The 12,462-nt window shown below is 38.8% G+C and overlaps 1 protein-coding gene across 2 annotated transcripts in view; it reads right to left on the bottom strand.

Annotated features, from left to right (window-relative positions):
• MGAT4C (MGAT4 family member C) overlaps positions 1-12,462 on the bottom strand; it is a 698,999-nt gene that overhangs the window by 337,987 nt on the left and 348,550 nt on the right. For both annotated transcript variants that reach the window (XM_090042642.1, XM_090042645.1), the window contains exon 3: positions 12,332-12,409. The gene's annotated coding sequence lies outside the window, so the exon portion shown is untranslated. The remainder of the gene's footprint in view (positions 1-12,331; positions 12,410-12,462) is intronic.

Below are 12,462 nucleotides of genomic sequence, written 5' to 3' on the forward strand. Positions count from 1 at the left end.
TATTTCATATGAAACCTAGAAACTATTTCAAATATTATACTGTCAACTGTTTACGAAGAAACTATTTTTTTAAACTGATGTTGAACCTTCCCTCCCCCCTACCAATTATTGAGTTCTCAAATGCTCTGATCTGTATTACTGTCATGGGAGTATATACAGAAATTCATCTTTAATTACAGTAAAATGTCAATGGTAAGTAATAACTTACTATATATACCACAAAGTCAACAGGAAATAATATTCTGAGACTAATATTCTGAGACTAAAGAGGACAAATCCCACCCAGACACTGTAAGAAATTGTGACATAGCAGCCATTAATACTGATGTAATGCCATTACATTCTTAAAGTCATAATTATATGAACCAATTATAACACAATAATCATACTTATAATAATTGCATTTTATGTTATTCATGTTAATGTTGGTATCAGTTTGCTTCAAACTGCTAAAAACACCTGGAACACTCACTCACTCACTCATTCTCTCTGTGTTAAAAAGTCAATATATACTATTTCAAAGTGAGTTACCACTTTCCCATTGCAGTCTTCCAGGCCATGTCTTTATGAGACACTGACTGTGCAGTAGCAGGAGACTCCTCTGCAGTAGCATCATGCAGCAGCAACCATGATGTGTCTCAGTTGTTTCAGGCTACTGCAAACTCAGCATCACTAAAAAGCCATTCATTGGTGCTACTGAGCAGCAACTCAAGTTACTGTGAAGTCATTTAGTACTTGTTTATACAATATTTGTCATATTGTATACAATATTTTATACAATACAACCTGATACTGGTCCTTCATTATTAGTATTCCCCATTTTATTATATATGGGGTTTGAGCTCTTCTCTAAAAGAGAAAAAAATAGAATTTGCCAAAATTAAATATACACACAGGTACAATCTTCCAAGCAATTTGCCTCTCTCATCTTGTGGGTAAAAATTATGATAAGAATGAAGCAATGGGTTGTATTTGACTGAAGTATACATGTTAAAGCATCAATGAACCCACAAGAGTTTGGAAGCTCGATTTGCAGAAACTTCAGAAGTTCAGTGGTGTCTATTTTTAACCTATTGAGCAAATTCATATGTGCTCTTCCATCTACTCACTGATTACTCAGGCCTATTAGAAAAGTTCTGCTTAGCCAGGACTTATCAAATCAGAATTTTAAAGTAGTAGATATAGCTCTTTGATACCCACACTGATTTATGGCTTCTTCTGCATTCTATCTGGGGCTTTATAATCCTAAAATATATTCGTTGTGTTCCCCTTCTTTCTAGCATTGATCTTTTATTTTATTTCACAGTAATGTCTCATTTTTCTTTTTATGCCCACACAATACTAAATCTTTCACAAACACTAAATCGTTCACAAACACAAAGAAACAAGAATGACGTACCCAATAGAATTACTTTCATCATTTTGTTTTACAAGCATTTTCAGCTGAGAAAAAAAAACTTCCTGGTTTTAAGGGGTTAGTCTATGAAAAGCAAAGACTGTAAGCATAGAGTTGATTCTCAGATTTTCCTCATTTTCAGCAGTTTTTATCTGCAGTTTTTTTGTCTGAAAAATACTTTGTTAATACTCCTGGTAAGGCTTAGGGTGCAGTTACATGTTAGACCACAATAAAAGCGCATAAAATGCAAGTGTGCACAAGTTAAACCTCGTTAACTCATGCTAAGTGCCCTCTGAGCATCTCAAAGTTATGCCACTTCAGGCAAGGGTTAACTCTGGGCTACCTAGAATGTGTTAAGGTAACTTCAGCCTGCACCATGGAAAGAAAATGAGCAATTTCCAGTCCTCCAGCTTGCCAAGATGCATACTCCTAGCTCCCTCCCACCCCAAACCCAGAGCAGAGATAGAGCCCAGGTGTCCTGGGTCCTATTTGAGCCCCTGCTTGCCAGCCCTCTAGTGGCAAGTGAGAGCTGTGCAGGTTTTAACCCTTAAAGTGCAACTGCTCACAGCACATTCTACCTTTAATACTGTTTAGCATTCCACAGATGTAGTATGGCCCAAGGGTATATTATGCCATGCTGTAATATGAACATAACGTGTGTAACGGCAGGTGGAACCATGGGGCAGTCTGCAAAACTGTGATGACTGCTAATTTAGACTACAAGTCCCAGAAACTGTCAGGGGCTGGGGGGGGGGGGGGGGGGGGGGGGGGGGGGGGGGGCAGGGGAAAAAAAAAAAGGCAGCTTGAGGATAGAATAAGGAAAAGAGGGAACAGAACGCACATGGAACTTGGTCAGGCCTATACAAGGGGAGTGTACAGTGGAGCTGGAGGTCTCACTGGCTTGGTCAGCCAGGACTGTGGACTGAAGGAGCTGGACTCAGACTTAGGGGCAGCTACAGGCTGCTGTTTGAGCACTCTGGGACCAAAGGTTTGCTTAGGGATACCTACAGAGGTACGGGGGGAAAAATCAAGTTGCCGATTACCTTGGCCTGTTGCCTTGTGACCCTAACCTCTATGACGTTCTATAGAAGTGGGAACTCCCCCTTGTTTATTGTTCCAGTTTATGGGGCTGCAGCATTGGCACAATGCAACTTGACCCTTTCAATTGACTAAGAGAAGCAACTGTATTGATGGCAAGTGAGAGTAAATTACAGATAAGTAAAGAAGCCTACAAATTAAATCCATAGCATTAAGTGAATATATATCATGCATCTGTTCCCTAGTGTGTTCTAAAGGTCAGAGAAATGCCATAGGAGAAACAGAAAAGGTAAATGTATTGCAAGAGTCTAAAAAGAATAGAGAAGAAACTAAACATGGTGATGCTAACATATCTCCAATGCTGAGTCTTTTTCAGTTAAGAAAAGTGTCAAACACACAGAAGAAATCTTATAAGGACTGAGATATGAGAGGAATTGGAACAAACTATAATAGGTAGCCAGTTCTATCATCTTTGTCTTCTGCAAGTAGATGGAAACATCCAAACAAAGCAAAGGAAGAAATATTTGATGTGTAATAAATCTGGATGTGTAATATTCACATCAATTCAGAATTAGGCATTTGCTCAACACAATCCTGAGAAAAGGATGACATTCTATGGTAACCTTCCCAGCAGGACATATATTAGACATTTGCACATGTATTTGTTTGAGTGCATGGGAGGAAAAAAAAAAAGATAAGAATTGACTGGAGCACTAGAGATAACATAATAGGGTGTGTACACATATACTAACTTTCTGAAAGTTAAGCCAACTTAACTTTTTAAAGTTGACTTAACTGTCAGAGCATACACATGTATGCGGAGCAGTCAACTTAAATATGGTGCAAGATAATACACCTCTGAGGTGTATTATCTGTAGTCACATTAGTTAAGCCAGCTAATCTCATAAAATGGCTGACACCATATCCAGGAGATATGTGTGCATGCACCAGTGTGGCTTAAGTTGACTTAGTTGAGTCACCTTATTTTAAATTGACTTAGTCCATATTTATGCACCCTAAGTATCAATTACAATCATAAATGGCAGACCAGACTACCAGACTGAGAAGAAACACATAACCCTCTTTTTAAAAAAAGTGTTTAGGTAATGTTCTTCATTTATGAGGCTATAGTTTAAATGCAACTTAAAAGAAAAAAAAAACAGCAAGTAGGTTGCAGTTATTGTGGTAGAACTACAAAAGTACAGGAATTCAGGAAGCAAACTACAGTAAAAAGGAAAAGGGAGTCATCTCAATCGCAGACTATATAAATAATATTATGCAAGTGATCACTGCATATGTGATACACTGCATCAGTATTGTCATATATTCTCAGTAGAATGTGTCACAGCTAACATTGTCCAAAATAATTCTGTTTCTCATTTTTCTTGCTCAGAATCAATAAAAGCAGAAAATGTGGAAAGCTCTACATTGGGCCTTAAGATTAAAAAGAAACAAGGTGAAAATGATTTATCACATACTGCTTTTCACGGAATTGTTTCTACTACTACTTCTGCTACTACAACTGAGAGACAGACTAGCCTTAAGTATGGGGAGAAGATTAAAAAAAAATGTTTCCTCCCATGCTCATTGATATACTGATGCACTTTGTAAATTTAAAAGGTAGCATACAAGAACTAGATTCACAATGGATGTATTTTTAGATGTTTACTTCAGAGAGTGAAAAATGTGATTTTCTGAAGCACAACCCCAAATCACATCTTTATTGATAAGAGAACAGATTGCAGACCTGGGCAAAAAGGGATATGCCACTTTTTGAGATTGCATTCATAACCAAGAATTGCTTAATGGCATGTTTTTAAGGATGCTAGTCTACCTATGGAAGCTACAAGTGTATGGTTTTTAAGTAGATAATTCACTTAATGTTTTGATTCATGTGCCATGTCCTTCATTACAGATGTAGATGTAGGTAGGGTTGGTTGTGTATCTTATATATACACATACATATACCCATAAACAGTTGTATTGTCAAAGAATAGGACACTGTAAAGGACATGGAAAGAACACTGTTACACCATTCAAAACATCTCTCAGTTTACACCCTATTTCTAAATAAGAATTTGCCCTAGGTGCAGGTTACAGAAGGAAATCTCTCCTACTTAAATTTGCCTCAGATACATGCAATTTTCTTTTGATTTTGTCTGGTTTGCTGTAATATAAAGCAGCTTCAAACTTCTGTTTCCCATATTTGTGTTTAACATTCAAAGACCAAATCCTGGTCCCACGTAATCTTTTAAAATTTAGAAACCTTTAGCTTCTAGAGGTGGATTTGATTTGGATTGTATATAGGGAAGGAAGAAGCCAAACCTTTAATTTAGAATGGATCTTCTGCTGAGCCATCACAATCAGTCACTTTTATACAGAATCATTATGATATGCCCAAAGAGTAGATACTTTAACTGCAAAAAAAAAAAAGATCAAACATACAGAAAAGATGTAATCTCCAAATTACTATAATCCCCATTAAAATATAAGAGATTTACCAATTTACCATGTCGTAGCTCTCCAACAGAAATTAGGTTAACACAGATATAAATGGTAACTGTCCCTATGGGTATGTCCACACAGTGTTAGTGGCAAGCCTAGGTGTGTCATTGAGAAGCATACAACATTACCAAGAATGTAGACAGAGCAAGTAGCTGAAAGTGACCCTGAAGACAAGTAAAAAAGCTGGCTAAAGAACCTTTGTGAGCATGTGCTGAAGGCTCTGCTTAATCAATCTTATTGCCTAATTTCCAGTTTTGGCCAATGCTGACCGGGAATAGGTACGGTCTGCTTTTTGGCAGCTCTTATGGCCTTATCACAAACAGAGCATAGACCAGTTTCACACCATGCTTTTTAAAACGATTACTGGAACACCATCTTCCAAAAAGAGGATTCATGTGTGACATTCCCACATAATTTGTGTGTAAGCCTATTATTCACCATACAATTTTTGTCGTGGATCCATTTCCATTGGTCCCCAATTAATAGCCCCACATTATTTTTGCTCTGCCAGGATTGTGTCTATTATGCATTGTCTCTTAGCTGGCTTAATGGATGTATTTGCATAAAAACATATATAATAATTAATAATAAAAAAGTTCAGGCAAAAACAGTTCCCACAGATTTAACCATTGTCTGGACTTGCATGCTTACTACACAGATTTAGGCAGATCACAAACAATATGATGAAATAAATTGGTCTTAGATGCTAAGTACTCCACATTTTAACAAACAAATTTTGACTTTGCACATGCATTTTCAGAAGAGATCTTTTAAAATGCATGTTCAAAGTCAAAATGTGTGTGCTCAGATTTAACATTTGTGTTTTAATTATTTCACCTGGATGCACAAATGTCACGATATGTGAAGAGGTTTGGGTCACAGCTTTAGAAAATGTATCTCATGGTAAATATCAAATGATCAGCCTTAAAAGTCTCATGCAATACAACATTTCAGTGTGCGTTTCATTTAATTGACACTAAGGCTGTTTGTAGATGACACTTTAAAGTGGGTTTAAAGTGGCTTAAATGCCTTCTGCACCGCTTTAATGGCATTGCTGTTTGCACATTAGGTGGTGTATTGCATGTTAATTCCAGCCGCTATAGCACATTCAGCAGCATAAGGCACCTTAAATGACTTTGGGATGCATCAAATGATTTTGGGGCGCTGCAAAGTAAAACACCTCAGAGGAGTTTTAGTTTCCTACCCTGCAGTTGCAGAGGGAAGTACCAGGCTCAGGGCAGCTCAGGAGATGTGCAGGCAGCCAAGCAGTGGCCTGGGAAGGCACGCTCCACAGAAGGAAAAGAAAAAAAAAGTGGCGAGCCTGACCCCCATCCCACCTTGGAGCCTGCCTAAGCTGTGTGGAGCCCCAGTGCTTCCCTCTGCAACTGTGGTGCTCCCTGGGACAGCGTAAGATGGGTGCCACCTTGGGTGGGGCTGCCACTGCCATGGGGGGAAGCACCAGCCCCTGTCCTGCAGCTCAAGGCCTGCTCTGCCCACCAGCAGCTTGGTCTCCTCTCTCCACTGCTGGAGAGGCTGGTAAGGATCAGACAGACATGGTAGTACACAACACAGGAGTTTATTTCACCTTAAATTGAATTTAGGGAGAATTAAACCCCAGTGTTGTGTACAAATCCCCTAAAGCCACAAACAGGCATTTATTAGTAGTAATGGAAATTTTCCACCACTAGAATTGTTTCCAGGAGAGAGAGCAACAATTGGCTTGTCTCCCCTGCTCCTCACACCTTCCTCAGACCCTGTCTGGGGAAAGTGTGTGGACTCCCATTCCAGGTGAGGCCTTCTCACACAGAGGACTCCTTGCACCATGGACCACAGCAAGGAGCAAGCAGCAGCCTGGTGCCCATGTAGCAGAGGTGGATTAGGGGGGTGCACTAGTGCAGTTGCACCCCCTTTTATTCCTGTTCCACCCAAACTTTAAAACCAACAGCCTGGGAAGGTTGGCAGTATTTCTATTTAAGCAGTGCTAAGAGTCAACTGATAGCTCATTATCATCTCCCTGATTCCTGCTAATTTCTCTCCACTCCATACAAGTTAATGACTTTCTATTCTTTTTAATCATTTTAATGTTCCACTATTCATTCTATCCTTTGTTCTGCAATTTAACTGTCTGTAAGCCATCCCTGGTAATGTTTCTCTTCTGTTTCATAATCCTGCAGGCTGTTTTGAGTTTTGGCTAAAAACCATAATGTAGCTATGATAAAGTTAATCCAGGTCTAGAAATGATTGACAGTGGCTAAGTTTTATTTTATAGATCTGAACAAGAGATTTACATTACATTAACTGTAGTGACTAAAGGACTTATGCAGACAATCTCAAGAAAGGAGACAATTCGGACTTTGGAAACTACAGAGGGATTGTCTTGCTGTCCACCACAGGAAAGATTGTTGTGAGATCCCTTCTGAACCATCTTCCACTTGCCTAAGAGCTCCTCCTAGAATCTCAGTGTGAGTTTAGGGCATCCAGAGACACAACTGACATGATCTTCACAGCTTGCTGGCTGCTGGAGAAATGCTGGGAACAACATAAGCCTCTCTACATGGCCTTCTTTGACCTCACAAAAGCTTTCAACTCCGTCAGCCGAGATACATTGTGGAGGATCCTTCTGAAGTATGGATGCCCACTGAAATTTGTCACTATTCTCTGCCTACTCCATGATGGTATGCGAGTGGTGATTTTTAGTAATGGATCTATCAGAGATCCCTTTGAGGTTAAAATGGGAGTTAAGTAAGGCTGTGTCATCACTCCAACATTCTGCTGCAATGCTACATCTGACCACCAACAAGCTTCCAGCCAGAGTGGAGCTAAGCTACTGAATGGATGGCAAGTTGTTTAACCTTAGCTGACTCCAAGTCAAAACCAAGAGCACCCTGATCATAACCACTGAGCTTCAGTATGCTGATGGTGCGCTTACTTGGAAGCAAACCTTCAGATAATTGTCAACGTCTTTACTGAGACATACAAGAAAATGGGACCGATGCTTAATATTCAGAAGACTAAGATTCAGAGATTCACAGACATTAGGGCTGGAAGGGACCTCATAAGATCATCAGGTCCAGCCCCGCTGCCCAAAGGGCAGGAAGTCAGCTATAGTCAAAGGATCCCAGCAAGATAAGCATCTAAATGTTTCTTAAAAGTGTTCAGAGTACGTGTTTGCACCACCTCTGGAAGGAGTCTATTCCAGGCCTTGGGGCCTAGGACAGTAAAGAAGTTTTTCCTTATGTCCAGCCTAAAACAGTCTCACAGGAGTTTATGACCACTGGACCTTGTCATCCCTGGGGGTGCTCTGGTGAACAGGCATTCTCCCAGATCCTGATGCACACCCCTTATGTACTTACAGGCTGCCACCAAGTCACCCCTGAGCTTGCACTTCTCCAAACCTTCAGGTAATCGTCAATGTCCTTACCGAAGCATACAAAAAAACAGGACTGACGCTTAATATTCGGAAGACCAAGGTCTTCCACCAACAAATTCCTAATGAACAGTCCCCAGATCTGGTAATCCAGATCCACGGTGAGGCTCTGAAGAATGTTGAATATACCTCAGAAGCCATCTCTTGCAGAATGCTGACATCAATGAAGAAATCCAACATTGCCTCAAATGTTCAAGTGCAGCCTTTGGATGCCTGAAGAAACAGGTGTTTGACGATCGTGGCATCAGATTCAAAGCCAAGCTCATGATTTATCAAGCAGTTGTGATTCCCACCTTGCAGTACAGAGCTGAGACCTGGACAACATACAGGAGACCTCTAAAGTTTTTGGAGAAGTACCATCAATGCTGCCTGTGGAAGATCCTCTGAATCCAGTGGGAAGAGAAATGCACCAATGTTAGCATCCTTCTGCAAGCAAACACCATGAGTACTGAGGTAATGGTCATCTGGAACCAAATTTGTTAAGCCGGCCAAGACATATTGGTGTCCGACACCAGGCTCCTAAAGCAAGGTTTATTCTCCCAGTTCAGCCAAGGTGTACACTCAAGAGGAGGAGGAGGAGAACAGAGAAAGTGCTTCAGAGATGCTCTCAAGGCTAATTTTAAAAAATGCAATATTGATGTCAATTCATAGGAGACTATTGCCTAGGACAGCCCTGAATGGAGGAAGATGCTGCTGCAGAGATTTCAGTATTTTGAAACCTTATGACAACAATAGGTGATGGAAAAGCAGGAGTGGCAGAAACAACACATCACAAATGAAATAAAAAATCCAGCACCACCCACCCCACCTGGAATCACATGTCCAAGCTGGAGTACAGTCTGTTGATCTCAGATAGGCCTCATCAGCCATCTTCAGGCATATAGATAAGGCAATCATGGAAAACAATCACCCTCAACATCAAGGGATTATCAAAGATTTTACTGCGCATCCAAGCACCACATAAAAAAAATCTGACATTATGCTAGTGTACAGTAAAATAGGCTACTGAGCAGTAAGCATCACCTAAAAACCATGCATAATCATTACTGCACATTAAGGCAGCCTAATGCACATTTGTTTAGTACCTCATATGGGAGGTACTAAATTTAATGTGCGTTAGGAAAAGCATCTTAATACATGTGTAGACACACCCTATGTATACTTTTTAATTTAAGGAATTACTTATTTTTTTAATAGTGCCATAGTGATGTTGTATATGTAAGAGGCAAGGATGGTTGCAGATGATATCTTTTACTGGACCAGCAGCATCATTGGAACAGACTTAGACCAGCTTTTGAATGTAAAGCTGCTTTTTTCCTCAAACCTGAAGAAAAATGCTTCACATTCAAAAGCTTGCCTAAGCTTATCCCAACCATACAGTTTTTCCAATAAAAAATACCACCCACAAACATCCTTGCCCCTAACATTATTTCTTTTAATTTCTTTCCCTTGAACATGCACTAGAAATTAGGTTCTAAGGTAAGCTTATCCAAACAACATATGAAAAATGATGCGTGTGACATAGATAATTCATTTTAAGGTTTGAGTTTCAACTCCTGAAGATTAACTTCTTGTGAATAAGGTGACTCCAACATGCATGAAAAAAATTCATTTACACGGAATGTGCAAAACTTGACTACATTTCATGAGACATTTACCTTCTTTAACAGAAAAGCCTTTTAGACTTTCTCTGGAGCTATTTTCTGCTTAGTGGTTAAACCTCTCACTCTTCACTAGTACGATGCTCTAACTGAGAAAGTGTTCTATGGAGGAATATATATATATATATATATGAGGAAGTGTTATGTCTCCAATTAGTGTTGTGAAATGTACATGTTGTATTTGGAACCACTATTTTTAAGGTCACCGTTTAACTTACAGAATAGAAAATGTGAAGAATCTCATTTAAATACTGAGAATCCAACTCCACTGATCTAACAGTGTCCCTGTTTGGGATGCCCTGTCTAGAATTAATCCTTTAAAAAAAAATTCTCTATGGAAGTTTTTAAAAAATCCTTCCAAGAAAAAAAAAAGAATCTGTTGCAGAGTAAAATCTTCCTTTTACTTAATATTACACTCTCCCTGAGCTACCAGAAGAAATGATCAAATTTGTCTTGCATTGTATCTTAGTATATAATACTTGTGCCTAAATTAAAGCATGTATCAAAATACTAGCATGCCAGAATCATTGCTCTTATAGTTTTCAGTTATTAATCACTTTTGTCTTCTGTTGTGTTAATTGTGCATTGTTTACAAGCTGAGAAGAAACAGTTTCACATTTCTCACTTTTTTAGCAATGCCCAATACTTAAAAAGTATTGCACTAAAAATATAAGTACTTTGAATAAATGTGCCCTTTACCCACTCCACATGCTGATAGAAATTTCAATTTGTTTCGTGCAAAACAGATCGTACATACAGGGATTTAAAAAAACCCAACAAACACATCATTATAAAATAGAGAGAGAAAAGTTTTCATGGAGATTTTGGTATGATCCATATTTTGATATTATAGAAAGTACATGAGTCCTGTTCCTCTTGACTTAGCTAAAAATATGCATGAAAACACACTTATCATACCTGAAGAACTGTAAGAAAGGCTCTTACTATGGTTCAACAGGAAGTGAAATCTATATTTAAGTATACAATAATTGTCACAAAAAGATTTTACTAAAGGAAACTGAACATGAGTAATTGTCTTTATCCTGGCATTCTAATATTCCTCAGCCACTCCTTTTGCTTTAAAAAAAAAAAATGCAATGCATCAGAAAAATGTTCTTAATGGTCATCTACATTACATTAAAACCTTTTGAGCTTTTACAGTAAAAAGCTAGTGTAAAATCTCTAATTAGACTGAGAATTCAGCTGCCAAGAGCTCGACAGAAACAGCCTGTATGAATCAAGGATGCTCCATCCAGTAGCATGGTTCTGTCGACCCCTGAATATGACCTGCTCCCAGTGGAAAGCAATTTAATGCTCCATTGCACGCAGAACAGTATATATGAATACAAAAACCCCAGATAAATTAGTGACAGGTACATCTGAATAGGACTGCTTCTAAGCTGCTTATCTGCAGCCAGGCAAGCTTGTTTCACCTCAGTTTAAAAGATAAAGGCACATGGCAGGCTGCCTCTGCAAGTTCTCATCAGGCAAACAGCCTCCATTGTCCATTAGTGGAAAAGTCCCCCTATTATTTAAGAAAATGTGACAGCAATGAAGGCAAAGTGAAAACTATCTGCTGGTAAGAAATTCATCACCATGTTACTAAGCTTTTTGCCTTCTACAACTTTCACAGGCTGTTTCTTTCTTCCCTCTTTTATATCTGACAGTTCAGATGCCCCTGGGTTATAGCTATGGCAAAGTTCAAGAACATAACAGCAGGGCTTTAAAATGAGGCTGGTGGGAGGACGGCTGCCAGATATTAGGAAATATACCATGCACAAGGCAACAAAGTGAAAATCAGTGTTATAGAAATTGTATATCAGGAGCTGCTGATGGTTTCAAGATAATATTTTGTATTTTAAGAAGTATATGGAACGTTGATCTAGAACTTAATATAATCATCAAATGCTTTCACAGAAAAGGCAGAGCATAAACACTGGAATTTTGTTGGGTGTTTTTTTTCAGTATCAGAAAACACTGAAAACACACAGGCCACATATGTATTACATCTTTTCCAGCACCATTAAGCTATAAACTCAGTGTGAAATATTTCAAATAGACATTCTGTATAACAGAAATCAAAGAGTCATGCTCTTACTTGAATAACATTGATATAATGCTTGATTAATGTTGAATCACATACAACAGACAACACATCCATTTACTTTTATTCTAGTTGAAGTTCATGGTGCCATAGGTCTTAAAATGAAAGATATGGTCTTTGCGTAGGCAGTTCAGACTCTAGCAATCAGACGTTAGATTACTGCACAATAAACATTTTGAAAAAAGGCAAAGCTCAATTACCTTTCACTCCTTCCAATGACAATCCTGCCACATCAAAGTGAGTGTTGGTTGTCTGATTAAGAAGATCACAGTTCAACTCTGCTAAACCAAAGCAGACAGACAAATCTTAGCTTTTTTGGGTTTTCATACCT

This window comes from Crocodylus siamensis, chromosome 4 (assembly GCF_052110815.1).
Source record: "Crocodylus siamensis isolate JL-2025a chromosome 4, ASM5211081v1, whole genome shotgun sequence".
In the NCBI taxonomy this organism is placed as follows: Eukaryota; Metazoa; Chordata; order Crocodylia; family Crocodylidae; genus Crocodylus; species Crocodylus siamensis.